Below are 17,111 nucleotides of genomic sequence, written 5' to 3'. Positions count from 1 at the left end.
GATGGCTAATGCCCACAGCTACCCTCTTCTTCACAGAACTACCAGCTGGCCTTCCATTCTTTTCTTTCTCTAATCCTCCAACCAGTGGCCAATGACTGACTGACTACAGAATATGAAAGCCCATCCCAACCCTCTGCCACAAGATGGAACCAACTCTGTTGTACAATTCCTGCTCCAGAGCATCCCATGGGATCAGGCTAAAGCTAGTCTCCAGCTGAGACCACATCCTTGCTCAGCTTTCTTACCCTGATTTGTTCTGCTTCCCTTACTCTCTCAAAAAAATCCCGTTCACAAGAAGCTCTACCTCAAGCCTTTTCCTAGGGAACCCATCCTAAGAAAACCTGGTTCCAAGTAATTTACAGTACCATTCTCTATTTATTTCACCCTCAGATCAAGTCTTGGAGGTAGCCATTTACAGATGAGGAAAAAGGTACCAAGCAATGAGGTCACACGGTGGTGCCCTGAGATTCACACAGAGCTCAGTCTGATCTCTGCCAAGGCTCTGCCCCATCACACATACTGCATCCAGATTTGGGTCTGTGTCTGGCTGACAGGACCAGTGGGCACACCCTTGATGGATGGGCACTTGGGGAAGGATGTCTAGTTCTCCAGTCCTGCACATCAACTGTTATTTATTAGCACTATTGAAGTTATGTATGTGATTATTTAAAATTTTGAAAAGTACAACATAGTTAGAAATATTTATTAGTTTGTTCCAAATTTTGCAGGTAGACAGAGGAAATGTCAACTTCTGCCCTATCAATTCAGCAACAGAGAATTCATTTTAAAGATTAAGCTAGCATGATAGATGGTATTTGTATACTCTCAGTTTTTCACTGAACTTGACTAATCCATAGACACTTGATTGAAAACCTGCTTGTGCTGGTAGTTAGAATCCAATTTACAGTAAGTCACTTGTTCACTGCCAAGTTTACAGTTTCTAAGCTACAGAGAGATGAGGAAAGTATTTGTATTCAATAAGTTACCATTCACCCCTTTTTGAAAAATAAGATTCTGTTTTTCTGTGGTTCATTTATTAACTCGGTGGTTGCTGCTGCCCGTTCTTCTATGAATAATTATTTACTGCAGCCAACACCAAATATATTTATCACAGTATAGGATTTTTTAGGGTTTTATCTTTAATATTGAAATTTGGAGTATTGAGCACTTGGTTATTTACTTCCCAAAGTTAACAAGAGAAGCAGAATATCATAGTGGTTAACACATTTTTGATATCAGAATGTATTTCAGTTTTCTAGCTGTGTGATACAGGATACATTATTTAACATATCTGAGCTCACTTTATTAATTTTTAAAAGTAGTAGTACTTTATACCTTGTAGAATTGTGGTAATAGTTCAATAGGATGCTTAACGTGGTCCTAAAACTATGTAAGTGCTCACTAAAGGCCAACTCCTGTTATTATTATTATTATTACTACTATTGCTATTACTATATATTGTTGTATTTTAGCTACCATCATCCATTCTTTTTCTTTTGGTAACACTACCCCAATTTCCTTTTGTTGAGTGACCTCTCTGCTATTGTGGGCAATCTTGTTGGGACTGTAATTTAAGGTGATTTGACCTTCCTTAGCTGCGGGTTCTTTATGTGTCCTAGCATGGGCTCTTAGACTGTCTCTTCTGGGAGAGTCTAAGCAATATAGCTGGAGCAGATCCATCCTCAAGGCAGCTCTGTTGATTTGGGAGAACTCAGGAGAGGCTCTGGTCCCTGCTGCTTCAGTCCTCTGGTTCTCTGAGCAACATCTCATCTTGAAAAGAGTTCTCTTTTGCTCAGATTACTTAGAGTTGGGTTCTGTTTCTTGCAACCAAAGAATGTAAAAGGATATTAATTATGTAAATATGATTAAGGCCAATTTTTCAAGGTAAGAAAACTGCTGTGAGTCTGAAATATATTATTTCTTGAATCTGCTATTACATTATTCTGCTCACTATAGGGATTCATGAGCGGCAGATATTTTGAGGACTTCATTGTGGTAAAATCCTCACTCTTACTCACTGTAGTATCTCTAATAGAGGACCCAGTGCTCAGTATTTGCTGAATGAAAAGAGGAGTATTCTCAGCCTGCCTTCTCTGTGGACATCATCCTTGGGGTTAGAATGGTGTTCTGATTGTTTTATGAGAAGCAGACCTTTCATATAGAGCTCCTTCTGAGTATAGAGTCAGGTGTCATGCTAGTATTTAAATATTATTCTCCGCTAATCATCACACTGATTTTAAGAGGCTGGTGTTTTTCTTTTCCATTTTAGATTAGTAAACTGACCCTCAGATAATTTAAGAAAATTGCCTTAGTAAGAGATGGATTCAGGGTTTGAACCTATCTGATTTCCAAAATTTAAATATTTTTCAGTATACTGTGGAAACCTCTAAATATTTCCTTTATTTCACGTCCTTTTGTTTCCTATTCTTTTCATTCACAAAATTTTCTAGCATCCTATTTTTATGCATTTTCTTAGGATAAAAACAAAGAATGATGTAATGGCTATCAAGTAATGAAACTGACATCTGAGCAAGTATGTTAAAGCTTGCATGTCCACATGAGTGTTGCCCTTTCAAATTGTTCATGGTGGGAAATTGTACTTTCTATTCTCAACAAATTGCCTACATGCCTGTATCTCATTCTGTTGAATGTCCTTAATGCAGCAACTCTTTGTTCTTTGAGAAGGCATTTGATGTTTGAAACCACTTGGATGTCCTCAGGTGAATGGAAAAATCATCCACTATAGCTTTCTCATTCTTACAGGGACTGATTTTTTAGCCTCTGTCAGTTCATTCTTACTGCTGTGTGAGCCCCAGAGGGTTAGAATGTTTGAAGTCTGTCATCCTCACCAGACTGGAAGATAGGAATAGCTGCATATTTTGTTCTCATAACACCCCCACTGCCCAACAGGCATATAATAAGCTCCCTGTAACATTTATTGAATTATGATGGAATAGTCACCGCTTGGCTTCCTTGGAGATTTGGTCCAGCACCTCCTACAGGTACTAAAATCCATGGATGCTCAAGTTTCTTATATAAAATGGCGAAGTACAGTTAGCCCTCCCAGCTCACAGATAAGGAGGGCTGATTGTAATTGATTTTGGGAAGGGGAGAAACCCAGAGGAAGAAGACTAAAAAGAATAAATAAAGAGGTGAGAGGAATTAGTTTTTGGGTTTTTTTGTTTGTTTGTTTTTTAACTGGACATAGGATAAAACCTTGAGCACGTTTTACTTACCCCCTTAAAAGTCATTGACTTCAGCTCGTATCTTGGCTAGACAGAGGTTAGATGTCATAAGAATCTGGTTATAGTTTACGAAGATTAAAAAATACATTTCTATTTTTAAACTGCTTATTTGGTACTGAATAGGTGCTCTACCACATTGTGAGAACTCATGGTCTGACATTTCAAATCAGTGTTTTCATACCTGGTTGGCTTTACATGTGAAACAATGAAGAGGGGCTGGGTCACCTCAGTGTAAGATAAGGAGACTTTCTGTACTTTAGTCAGCCTGAACTGCTAAGGAGCCTGAACATTTTTTTCTTATATTTTCCAACTTATTTGTTTTTTTTATTGTAATATAGTCAGTTTACAATATTGTGTCAATTTCTCATGTATAGCATAATGTTTCAGTCATACATATGCATACATGTATTCATTTTCATATTCTTTTTCATTATAGGTTACTACAAGATATTGAATATAGTTACCTGTGCTATATAGTATAAACTTGTTTATCTATTTTATATATAGGAGTTAGTATCTGCAAATTTGGAACTCCCAGTTTATCCCTTCCTACCCCTCCCCCCAAAAACCTAAGTTTGTTTTCTATGCCTCTGAGTATGTTTCTGTTTTGTAAATAGGTTAATTTGTCTTTTCTTTTAGAGTCCACATATAAATGATATCATATGGTACTTTTCTTTCTCTTTCTGGCTTACTTCACTTAAAATGAGGTCCATCCATGTTGCTGCAAATGGCATTATTCTATTCTTTTTTATGGTTGAGTAGTATTCCATTGTATCCTGCAGCTTCTTTATCCAGTCACCTGCCAATGGACATTTAGGTTGTTTCCATGTCTTGACTATTGTAAATAGTGCTGCTGTGACCATTGGGGTGTGTGTAATTAGAGTTCTTAAGATGGAAGTTCCCCCGACTGGCATGAGGTGAGGCTGGGGGTACAGGGCTGGCAGCTTCCTCCTCCTCTGCCCAGCTCACATTTATTTTCTTACCCAGTTTACTTTTCTTTATGTCTCACTGCCTTTCCATCCTCTGCTGCAAAACATGTTTGAGACAACAAAGACTCTTGGGTGGCATTATATTTAGGGTGAGGCCAATACTAAAAAATAAGTTAGCTTGAACGATAGCAAATTAGCATTTTGTGGATGGCAAAGGTTTATTTAGGAAGTTATGGCCGCGCAGTCAAAAACTCTCCTATAGGAAAGAATATACTTTGTGTTGAGGAGGATGTTTTTTCTCTAAACTCAAAAGCACAGTTACTGGTAGGTAGTGAATCATTCTCAGTCACAAACAAAACCTTCTAGGTTGGGTATAATCGGGTGGGATTTCAATTCACTTCAACAACCACTTGTTGAGTTAAGACCTTTTCTGTTTGCTCTGCCCCATATATATGAATTGCTCTTGATTATGTGCTGAGGTAGTGTGAAATTGTTTTTGACTGGAAATACTTGACCTAAGTAGGTTTAGGTACATTCTGAGAGTTCAGCCAGTTGGAATGAAGATTGTAACTTGAGTTGTGTATCAAATAGGGAAAGAGAAATAGAGAAACACAGCTCAAAACCTTTTGCCAACTCTTGCATTTGTATGTATTTTCTGTCCCTGACATGATTACATTTTTCATTCCCTCAGTTAAGATTTTAAACCATATGTAGGGAGGAAACTGGGTTTAACAAGTGTTCCCAAGCACAGATTGTAGCATTAAGTACCTTACAGACACTTGGTAAATACTGACTGACTGAGGACATGTGCATACTCCCAAGGGAGCATCCTCAGTGCTTGGTATTTTCTGTGAGAAGCAACTCAGTGTTGAAGCATCGTTCCTCTAGATTGGGATGGTTTCCTGGAAGCTGTCAGTACAATGACATTGATTAGCTGCCAGACTAATTGCTCTCAACCACCAACCTTGTTTCATAGGCAAACTGTGCCCAAGGGTAAAATAACATGCACACTGAGGCAAACTTTCCACCACATGCCCCTAAACCTTCCCCCCTGAATTGAGAAACTGACCTTTTGGTGAACAAATGTTCTTTCACCTTCACTGTTTAGAAGTTGTTAACACTTGGCCAGCTATATGATTGATGCTCAAGCTTTCCTCTTTTCTGTGGACTAGGTTCTATTCTTGTCCCCTCAGAGCTGTGAGCTCTTTATATTGTTTTCCTTTGTTAGATGGCTGGGCTTCCCATAAATTTGAATGTATTTCTTAATCACCTGGATGAACTGAAAGTGTGTTATTCTACTTTGTAGGCTTCTGGCTTTTCTTCTGCAACTCACTGCTAGCTAACCGTTTTGTGAACATGCCCTTCTATTAGTAATCTGTTTGAAAGTTAAAAAAAAAATTAAAGCTAGGTTTCTTGCTTATGGTTTAGTTTGACTGTCTCAGGCAAATGAGACTGTCTTTTTTGAGTCTGCTAAAGAGGGCAGATTTTTTAAAGTAATTCTTTCCAACAAACTTTAGAGTTTTCCAAGTGGAGGAAACATTAAAAGGATAGAAAACCCGGTACCAATTTTCTTTAATAATTTTGAGTGTGGAGGCATGAGGGTGGAGAGTGAGATTAGATGCTTGCTCAGAGCCCATCATTGCACATATGACAAGGGCTCTGGAACACTGAGGCAGTGTGGAAGTATGATTAAGAATACAGACTCCAGAGTAAAGTGTTTGATCTTGGACAGGTTACTTATCCTGTCTGTACCTCAGTTTCCTTGTCTATAAAATGGGAATGATAGTAATAATAGTATCTACCTCATAGACTTGTTGTGAAGAGTTAATGGGCTTAATATATACAAAGTGCTTAGGCCAGAATGCGGTGCTACCTAAATGTTAGTCATTATCAGATTGCCAACGATTCTGCAATCTCAATAGCTCTGCACTCAAACAATAGTTATTTTAAAAATACTTTATTTGGTGGCAAAACTGAACATGAACCAATATGAGACTATTCTTGTCTGTATTCTTTTTAATGTGAATGTTTACAAGTTTTGCTGTGGAAAATATTAATGTGTTTGATGTGGGGTACTGTCCAATCTACTAGATGGGTTATGTATATATGGTGTATACACCATATTACATTTCCAAAATCAGAAAAATTCTGAATTCTGAAATTCTGGTCCCATCTGATCTCAAGGGTTCCATATAAAGGACTGGGTGTATACCAAGATAGGACAATATATTGGCAGAAATACTCTCTTTCTGATCACCCATCCTGCTTCTTTTTGGTTAAATCCCTTGGTATTTTCTTATAGGAATTAAAGAAAATAGAAATTTCTCAGGCTATTCATTCATTTATTAAATATTTATTAAACCCCTACTATGTGCCAAACTCCTCTCCTTTCAGGGAGCTGATTGGCCAGTGGTAGCTATCCTCCATTGAGGGCCTGCTGTGTGCAAGGTTTAATCTGGAACCATTATTAACATGGTCTCCGATCCTGCAAAGTCATCTGTTCTACAAAGGAAGAAACAGAGAGGTTCAGAAATGATAGGTAATCTGCTTAAAGTTGGTGAATGCCTGAGCTGGGACTTAACTCTGGCCTGAGCGGCTCTACAGCCCCTGTTCTCTCGTATTACCTTTGGCTGAGAGCACTTGGAACTAATGGTTCTTAAAGAGGGTCTTGTCGATTTTTATCTCTGTGACATTCCGTGTTTTGTAAGGCCTTGCAAACAGGAAAGGCCCAGACCCTTGGGCAGCTCACCAGTGTTGTTCCTGCTTGACCTCCCTGGAAAGGTTGTGTCATGACCTGCAGGGGGCACATGAGCAACCAGTGGTCTAGTCAGCCAAGTCATAAATGAAAATTGAGCAACGGGGTAATACATGAGATGTTGGAAAACTTAAGTCAGTTTTGTTTAACAACTCTTTGTAACATTTTTATGGAAGTCAAAAATATATGCAATGAAAGTTGCAGATCTTAAGCATCCAATTCAAAAAATTTTGAAAAGAATTATACATCTGCATATCTGCCACCCTAGAAAGTTTCTTGCCCTCTTCCAGTCAGACTTTACCCTGTAGGCAACACTTTTTCTGATTTCTGTCATAGTTTGGTATTGCTGGTTCTTGAGCTTCACATAAATGGAATCAAACAGGATGCACTCTTCTGCATCTGGCTTCTCTTGAATAGTGCTCTGTTTCAGAGATACATCCAAATTGTCCGTGATATCAGTAGTTCATTCTTTGTTATTCTGTATCGTATCGTACTGTCTGAATATACCGCAATTTATTTTTCCGTTCTCCTGTTGGACGTTCGGGTTGCTTCCAGTTTAAAGCTAGTGAATAAAGCTGCTATAAACATTGTACAGTCTTTTATGAATAAAGTTTTTCATCTTTTCTGGGTAAATAACTAGAACTGCTGGGTCATAAGGTAGGTATATATTTAGTTTAATAAGAAATTGCCGTACAGTTTCAAAGTGGTCTGACATATTTCATTAACGTCTGAGAGTTCTAGCTGTTCCTAATCCTGACCAGTCAGGTATAGCCTTTTTAATGTAATTTAATTTAATTTTAGCTATCCTGATAGGTGTGAAGTGGTAAATCATTTTGATTTTAATTTGTACTTATTTGATAATTAATGATGTTCAGTATATTATTATGTGCTTATTGGTCATTTGTATATTTTCTTTTATATATATTTTCAAGGCTTTGTTTATTTTTTATTAGGTTGTTTATTGCTTTATTACTGATTTGATTTTAGGAGTTCTTCATGTATTGGAATATAGATCTTTCTCAAATACCTGCATGTATAGCAAACTTTTTTCCCCCATTGTATGGAAAACTACAGTCATTTTTTTTAAAAGTAAAAATTTCCTCAGTAAGATGACATTGAGAGTTTGGTGCCTGCCTCATGCTGATTACAGTATTTGCTGGAATGTTTTCCTCTTTCAAACAAGTTTCTTTGCAACTGTCAAGAGGAGAGATATTGCAGGAAGAAATTCAATTGCTTGTGGCCTCCCAGTTTTTCCCCTTATAGACACTCCTCTGAAGTTATAGTGGGAGCAAGTGATTCACTCTGCAAAAATTTATTTTACCCTGTTTAAGAGCATGCTTACTTAATTAGAGGAAGTAAAAATGACTGGGCAAATTAAAACAACAAATTTAAGAACTGTTTTTTTCCCCAAAAGGAACATTTAGAAAGTGGGGAAATTGTTTAAAAGTTTTCTTTTTAATTATAAAAGTAAACACATTTCATAAAGAGTAAGTTGACAAATATTTTTAAAGAGAGGAAAACTCAGCACTGAAAGTTAAAATAACAAGTTTATTCAAAAAGCAAATAAAACAATCCACAGATTTCTGAATTTCAGCATTAACTCCTCTTTTACTTTTGTTAGACAAACCATGCTGTATTTCTTTCTGAAGAAAAATATATTAACAGTTTGGGAGATATCACTAGAATTGGTTCTTGCCTAAGCAACAACCTTTCAAAGGCTGAGAGATGGAAACTGAGCTCATTAATTTCCAGCATCACATCCACTGCATTTATCTCCTTGTTCTAACTCTCACCTAATCCAAGAAGATCAAATAATGATCTAAGGCCACATTAGAGGAAGACAGTATGAATTTCAGCCAAATTTTATCCTCTCAAGTACACACTAGCTGTAGCTATGAAGCATTTTCCCATTTGGACAGTAGTAAAGTTGGGTGACTATTCTGAGTTTCTTCCCTCACCCTTTGGGCTTAATCCCTTCAGGACAGGACTCTTCCAAGTGTGGGTTTCTAGCCAGGTTGCTCTCCTAGCTCTTTTGGTGTGTTCCTATCCATTTGAAGAATCAAGCTTCCTCTTAATTCATGGGTCATTGTTTCTGTTATGGGCTGAATTGTGTCCCTTCAAAATTCATATGTTGAAATCCTAGTCCCCCAGTATCTCAAAATGTGACTGTATTTGGAAATAGGGTCTTTAGAGAGTTAATTAAGTTAAAATAAGGTCACTAGGTGGGCTCTAATGCAATATGACTCATGTCCTTATTAGAAGAGGAAATTTGAACACAGACATGTACAGAGGGAAGACCACGTGAAGACATAGGGAGAAGATGGCCATGTACAAGCTAAAGACAGAGGCCTCAGAAGATACCAACCCTGCCAACACCCTAATCTTGAATTTCTAGCTTCAAGACTGAGAAAATAAATTTCTATTGTTTAAGGCATCCAGTCTGTGGTACCTCGTTATGGAAGCCCTAGCAAACAAATACAGCCTCTAATGGACTATCACGCCACCACTTTGAATATTAAGTCCTACTAGGTCAGGGCAGACATTGAGCAAAATGGCAGCCATGTATTACTAAAGGGATCAGAACATTTACGTCGATCATTTCCTTTTTTATCCTACTTAGTATTTTTTAAACCAAGTAATTGTGGCTTATTCGATGGTTTTGAAATATTACATAAGTTTCAATTATTGTATATATCCTGAATTCTACATGGTTTGCTACAAAATAGGCAGTCATGTCAAATGTAGCAGATAAATATATTTTTGGGCTTTTAGAGCAAAGGAAAAAAATCTTTCTTTAGATGTTTAATTATAAAACTTTTTAATTCTTAGAGGTAGTGAACATTTTTAATGTGAACATTTCTGTACCACAATTTCCCTCTAAAACAGTAGAGACGATAATAGTACTTAAACTCATGGAATTTTTGAGGATCAAATAAGATTTTTACTTAGAATAACACTGGCACATGATATTTGTTAGAAAAAATGCTTTAGACTCTGATTTCTAAAAAATTTAGCAGCTCAGGAATAAATCTGCACAAACACACACATAGATACAAAATTTTTTTTCTCTTTATATGCTCGTATTGATTTAATACCAGGATGGAAGAGAAAACTTTGAAGATGTAAGTACGTACTCTGAGAAGTGATGGTATCTTTCCTGTTTCTTTTTAGCACTTCTGAGTTATTTGTCTTTGGGAGAGAGCTTCTGACCCTTCATAAAGACCCACAGGCCTTTCTGTTGCTCTCTGTCTGGACTCCATCACTGCAGGAAGAGGCCAGGACCACTTCTGGAGATTGACTTTTGGACCCTCTCTCTCTCCCTCCTGCCCTTCATTCCTGAAGTCTCCAGTTTATTAACGTGGAATTGAAGGTGGTCATCTTCCCAAAGGTCAGTAAAAATTTGGCGTTCCCAGTTCCTCAGACAAACATGAACACTTCCTCTGCTCAGAATTTAGTCCTCCTTCAGGAAATTCATTGGGGTTGGTAAGCATTAAAAGAAGCATACCTGTTAGCTGTTGACACCTTAGAGTTCATTGCTTGAATCAGGTATCACAGTTTTGCTCCTGATGCAAAGCTGAAGCTGGAGGTGAACTGGTATTTGAATGCAGGGAACGAGGCAGGAAGGGTGGCCCGAGCAGCAGGAGGATGCTGGAGAGGGGAAGGGGAAAGACAGCCCTGGGAGGGGAGTGTTTAGAGGGGCTGAAGGATAAACCTGAGCTGCTCGCAGTATGCTCAGGACTCTTGGGGCCTGTTGTTGCCTCCACCCAACCCCATTTCTGTCCCCTCTCGTTCCTCACCCCCACATCCCCCTCCCCTCTATTATGTCCTTCTAGGTGTAGGTCAGCCTGAGGCACAGCACTGCTGTAGATGAAAATTACCTTCTCAAGCTTCATATTTTGTTGCCTGCCTCCCCATTGTTCCCTCAGGCTCCCCTCCTGCTCTGCCCAGGCCTAATATCCTCAGACCAGATCCTTTATTGTTCTTTATTCCTACTTGGCCTGGGTCAGGGTTTCCACTGGGACTCCACATTCAGATTGTGTTTCCTCCTCTAGAAATACTCAGAGCATCCTCACCCCTTCGCCTACTTTCCTCCAGAATTAACACAAATGTCACTTCCTTAGGGAAGCCTTGCATGAAACCCTGAATGAGGTTAGGCTTCTCTAAGACACGTTCTTGGCAGCGTTAACCTGTCCTTCCCAACATCTGCCTCAGCTAGCACTGGCACATTAGTCTGCACGGCTGGTGATTAACATCTAGATCCTATGCAAGACTGTAAACCCCATGAGGGAAGACACATCCCTCTTGTGAAAGTGCCTTTCACCACTATGACCTTGAGCCAAGAACAACATCTGGCATGAAGTAAACTCTTGATAAATGCTTGTTCTAATGAATTAATAAAGACCCCTGGAGCTTGCTTGTGATTCCCCTGCTTGACATCCAAGGAATGAAGCCATTCTCATCCTCTAAGCAGGCTGTTGTGAACTAATAATAATTCAGAGGAGCAGACCAGGGATTTTCAGCACCTCCCAAAGCTCTGGCCCAGTTGACTTCCGTGCCCATGGTTCTTGGGACCACTAGATATGGATGGGTATAGCCTGGGTGGTGGGGTACAGTGGGGGTGCTTTTCCATAAGAAGTGCATGCTGGCGGTTATCATGATGGAGATTTATGGGTCATGATTTATGGGTTAATAAGGCCCTTCTAGAAGAACAGAAAGTCACCAGAGGTAATTTTGATCTTTCCTCTGTAATTTCAACTGTTGCTTTCTGCTATGAGGGAGAACTGTAATTATCTAACACCTTATTTGGGCTAATTTTGCAATTGTTGACAAATGGTGTGAATTTACATTTTCTCTGGATTTTGCACAGTGCTAGTGTGTTCATTTCTTTATATGGTTATAGCTCAAAGGCTTTAATAGAATGGCTTATTTCTCATTTCTGTGGTTAGTAAAAATAGAAAAGCCAAGTGTCACTTACTTTTGTAGTCTGTTGTGGAATTTTGATTATTTGTTTGAAATGAAGCTGATTTTTTTTCACAATTATGAAACAACTGCCAAACCTTGCTCTGATACATCATATGCATAAATTATAATGAGAGCTTCTTATGTCTCTGTTGCCTACAACATTTTTGTCTGTGAGTGTTAAAAAGTACCAGTGTGAAACCCGAGTTTCAGTAACACTAGCAGTTGTTCCGGGTGTCTTTATTTTCTGAGATTGGAAGCTGGACCATTCAGTGCTGAGTGAGAGTTTCTAGGGCTTTGTGCTCTAAGGTGACAGCGTGGGCAGTGGAGATGGATGTAAAGGTGTGAGCTGAATGATACATAGTCTGCTTATTTGATGTTTGAGCAGCAAACATATCTGAGAACCAGAGACCTTGTCTCCTATTGAAATGGTTTTCATTGCACTGAAGATTTGAGCTTAATAATTGATCTTAATATTTCATATTTGGGAAAGACCCTCTAGGTCAATGGGAATGACCTGGGGAAAGTATTAGAGGACCAATTCCAACTCTGCTCCTTTCTATGTGACATTGGCCATGACACTTAACCCCTGACATCTCACTTCCATCTGTAAAATGGAAATTATAATAACTGTCCTATTCTACCTCATGGGGCTTGTGGTGATGACCAAATAAGACAATGTATGTTGATTGCAAAAAAGGATTATGTAAACGTTAAGATACTATTTCACCATGTCACATTGTTTTCTATTTTTAATTTTATATATATAATCCTATTTCCTCAACCTCTTCTAAGGTTTAAAAAAATTGGCCATACTTATTAGCCACAATTCATTTAGAGAGGCAGAACTGCTAGGAGATATACTATGTGAGATTTGTTGTTACAGTCATCGAACTTTACACAACTGTGGGACCTGATTAAGCAGTAGTTTTGATGTCAGATGCTGTAGCCCAGAAACTATAGGGTAGGCAGTTTAGAAGATGGCTATAAAGTGGATGAGAGCAAGGACAAACTGGAAGCCATAAACACATACTGGAACTCATGTCAATTCTTGTCATCTCCAGCTATTATCTTTATGTCATGTGGGAAAAGCTGGTGTCCCTTGTCATGGAGTTAAATACACAGCTGGCCCAGAAACTGGAAAAGCTGAACGAAAGTCTTGGGGAAGGTGGGAAAACCCTATGCCATTGTGTTGAGTTAGCAGATCAATGATAACGTGCCTAAGCTAAAGAAACATCTGCCTCTACCTTTCTAAGGTGAAGCATGTGGCTGCTGCTTCACTTCCACGCTCTGCATCTTGAACAAATATGTGTCTATGGTACATACTGATGTGTGATGTATATGCAAGGCTGGCAATATCATTTGTGGGGCCAGTGCAAAATGAAAATGGGGAGCCCCTTGTTCAGAAAGCAGGAGAACTGCTTTTGCCTTTCTTCTGCAGTCTCTTTCTGGATATTTCATGGTGTTTATTATTTGCTATTTAATGTTACAGTCCTCTAACTCTTGAGATAGTTGTGAGGTAAATGCAGATCTCACAGGTGCCTTGTATCCTATCCCATGACTTGAGGGAGCACATCTCCAACCCCCCCTGCCACATGTCCAGGACCCCACCAGGGGTGAGCATGGCAAAAGCCAATATAGTGGGGAAGGAGAGCCCCAGGGAGGTGGGGAGGTGGTAAGAGGCAGAATGATGTGTCAGCGAAGCCTCCAGGACAGGCTTCAGCAGTCCACTGGGTTTTCACTTACACAACACAAATTCAGAGATAAAATTAATAAGAATTTCAACACAGAGCATTAAACTCCAATATCGGCTCCCTTTTGAGAACAGATCTCTGTGCAGTTGCACTGCTTGCAAGTCCATCAAGCTTGCTCTGCATACAGGGAAGGGAATTCTGGGAAGTGTAGTTCTGTCTACCCACCACACATTACAAAACCACCACACCATGCACACTGCCTACTTCCTGCACTTTTTTCAAGGGCATTATCATTATGTATTGAAGCAAATAAAATAGAAGGCTATTCACATAGCCTTGTTATTTTTCTGCAGTCTGGCAGACATATGCACAGTCCTTACTGTGGCATTGCCACCAGTATTTCTTAACCACTGCTTCCCCTCGGACCAATTACTGCAGGGCTAGTGAGTGTGAGATGGCAAGACATAGACACCAGCCTGTGATGAGCACTTGAGCCAAAGTGCTCAGATAGATCTGTGATCTCTCCAATGTCATTGAGGGACAGAGCTTCAAAACCTCAAGTCCCCAAGTTTCCTAGTTCTATAGTAGGAAGTCTAAGAAGCTAGGTGGAAGCCCTTGCAAAAGTTCTCTACAGGAGGCAGGGAGGAAGAGGGAGGCAGTAACAGGTTGGGTAGGCAAAGAGAGAGAGAGAGTGCAAATGAGAGAGAGCACCTTTCACCAAAGATGAGCCATCAGAGCAAAATTCGAAATCATGTCAAGAAAAGTAACAGCTGAACTAAAAGCCTCCACATTAAAGAGTTGAAAGGAAGATTTGCCTAAGTCCTTTGCTGCCTCAGTGGGGTTTTTGCATGATGGTCTTCCACTCACAGTTTTAACCTTGTAGTCCAATGGCAAAGTGAGAACTTAGGGAGACTGCTTAAAGAGTGTCTCCATTAGCTATCAGCTACCTACTATTCTTGCAGAGGAAAGAGTCTTGTAACAAAAGACCTTATTTACAACTTATGAGTAGTATGCCCTTCAGTGTGTTACCATAGACACCTGAAGAATCATTTACTCAAAGGTAGGCTCAACAGGAGAAATCTTCTGACGTTCTTTGGTTTTACTTGCTGAACACTAGCCAGATATACCAGATAATAGAAATAGACTTTATTAATTGGTAGAAATGCTGGACTGGTGTAAATGGCTTTGTCTGGGCCAATTGATGAACAGAAACAAACACAGCTTCCCGTGGCTGTCCGAGTACCATGTAGCTAAAGTGGTGGTGGTAGGAGTGTTATATATGCTATTGGATTCAAAGTGGTTGTGAGGCTTCTGAGTTCTTATGGTGTATGCAAAAGTGATTTAAAGTTGAATGCAATCACCACCTCAGTAAAGAGCTGGTTGTTGAGTGTCTACATCTCTGTGCCTAATTTAATGCTGCCTATCTGTTAGCTGAGTCTCAGAAGGAAGATGTTTGGCCAGTGTCTCAAATCACTAACCTGTTATCAGTCATTGTTTTATGTTCCTAGGAGGTACACACACCAAATACTTTCTAGATACATTTTCTATATAGTGAGTTAAAGATTCATCTCAAGGTAACTCTATGACCTGCTATACTGGTATCCTAGTCAGGACCACGTGCAGATCAAGAGGATTCCTTTTGCCTCTAGACTAAGGTCTCTCCTTGGTCCATCTCTTCTAGGTTCACTCCTTAATTTTCTGGGCACCACTATTGTCACTAAAAGGAGGTATTTCTAGAGAGTGAGTTCAAATCGAGAATTTCCCCTTAAGGCCTCGAATAGGGCTGGATTAAGTGGCCTATTTTATAATAATGAACTTTCCAATGGAAAATTGACATCAAGATTTTTTCCCTTGCAAGACTGAAAAATGTCTTCTAAAAATCTAGAAACACATATACCTTTTAGAATAGAGACTGCAATTTATTATCAAAGCAGCCTTTTCTTTTGCTTAGGGCAAGAAACTTGAGTTAGCCTTTTTACTCAGGGAAATGTAATGCAAATATTTTTTTTTCTTCTGATTTTGGGGGGAAAACCTGAATGTTTTCACATAGCCCAAAAGCAGATACTTCAGCCATTAAATATTTTTTGCCAGTAATTGGCAGAATTTTGACTCTGTAAAATTAGATATGTTTTCCTCCTGTTTTGGGGATTAGACTGCCTTATACTTAAAATTATAATTTGTATTTGGATAGTGGGGAGGTATGTATATGTGTGTGGGTGTGTGTGACTTTGTGCTTCATCACGTGTATATGTTATACAACCGTTTGCTTATACGAAATCGAAAGTAGAAACCTGATTATTGCAAAGGTGAGGTATATGCTTGATCTTCTTCCTGCTGGAGGTAAGATCAAGAGCTTGACTAAGTGGTTATAAGACATGTTGGTTTGAATTGCTAGTATCCCACGTATGATCTGATCTCATTTCTATTAAGCCACTCTGAAAAATTGTTCTGCAACTTGGAGATTCTTTTGGAGTTTCTGGCATGGTTTTTGGTGCCAGAACAAACACTTGGATAGATATACAATCCCAAGGGAATGGCTACTCCCAAAGAGAAACATCCTAGGAAAAGGATATTTCTGGAATAAAAATTAGCCTTAAACTGGGGAAAAAAGGATGCTGTTTTCTTTCCAAGGCCAATGAATTGTTGGACCCTAACCCTGAGGCATGGACATTGGTGTGTGCGGAGACAGGGCAGGAGCCAAACAGGAAGCTGACTCAGTAAGAGCCTCTGAGGTCAATTTTGGGCCTACTGATTATTGGAGTAGCTAATTTTAATAAGAATTGCATGTTATTCTCTGTTATACTTCTGTTATCTTCTAACCATCAGTAAAAACCTTAAAAGTTACAAACTGATCTCTAAGGACTGAAGAATCTGGGTCCATGTTTCAGAAGGACTAACAAAAGGGAGAGCGCTGTCCCCTAGCCTCGGCCAGAATGGCACTTGTGGCAGCGGGCACTGGTGAAGGACAGCTGAGTCCAGCAGAGGAGCCTCTAATGAGGGTGTGGTTAGAAAAGGCAGCACATGGCAGGGCTACGAGGAGCCTCCAGTGCAGAAATCTGGGGACTTTTGCTAAGGCAAAAATTAGTGAGCTTTTTGAAAACTGTTAATTATGTCTAGGCTGAGATTCCAGGAACTGGGATCATGGGACCTTTATGTCATAGTGATTTGGGAATAAAAAAGAAGTGCAATCCCTTTTCCTAGTCATGCATTGGTAATAGACTGCGAGGTTACATCTCCCTCTCAATTTGGGCTCTCCTTGTGAGCTTCCTAGGTCTTCTGAGGTGTGAGGGGCTTTCCTCTGTGGGAGGAGGCCCAGCCCTTCTTCTAGCTCCATCTACATAGAAAGAAGGATAAAGAAGAGATTTCAAAAGGAAGGGAATGCACAACAGAGAAGAGGAGAATTCTTTAAGAGCTTATTTTCCTTCCACTGAAGACTTCATTCTCTAGCATCTGCTTAGCTGCCATATACTAAGGGCTCCAATGAATCTCAGACCCACTTCAGAGATTTTTACCCATGGGTGTCATAGGT

The 17,111-nt window shown here is 39.4% G+C and overlaps 1 protein-coding gene across 1 annotated transcript in view; it reads left to right on the top strand.

Moving 5' to 3' along the window:
• The window catches only part of LOC102531415 (V-type proton ATPase subunit S1-like protein), a 561,646-nt gene that overhangs the window by 121,232 nt on the left and 423,303 nt on the right, over window positions 1-17,111 (top strand). Inside the window, exon 13 of the mRNA XM_072958437.1 lies at window positions 10,101-10,317. The gene's annotated coding sequence lies outside the window, so the exon portion shown is untranslated. The remainder of the gene's footprint in view (window positions 1-10,100; window positions 10,318-17,111) is intronic.

The sequence above is a fragment of the Vicugna pacos genome, chromosome 3, assembly GCF_048564905.1.
Source record: "Vicugna pacos chromosome 3, VicPac4, whole genome shotgun sequence".
In the NCBI taxonomy this organism is placed as follows: domain Eukaryota; kingdom Metazoa; phylum Chordata; class Mammalia; order Artiodactyla; family Camelidae; genus Vicugna; species Vicugna pacos.
The sequence above is the reverse complement of the archived record's forward strand: the minus strand, read 5'-3'. Positions and strand labels throughout refer to the sequence as shown.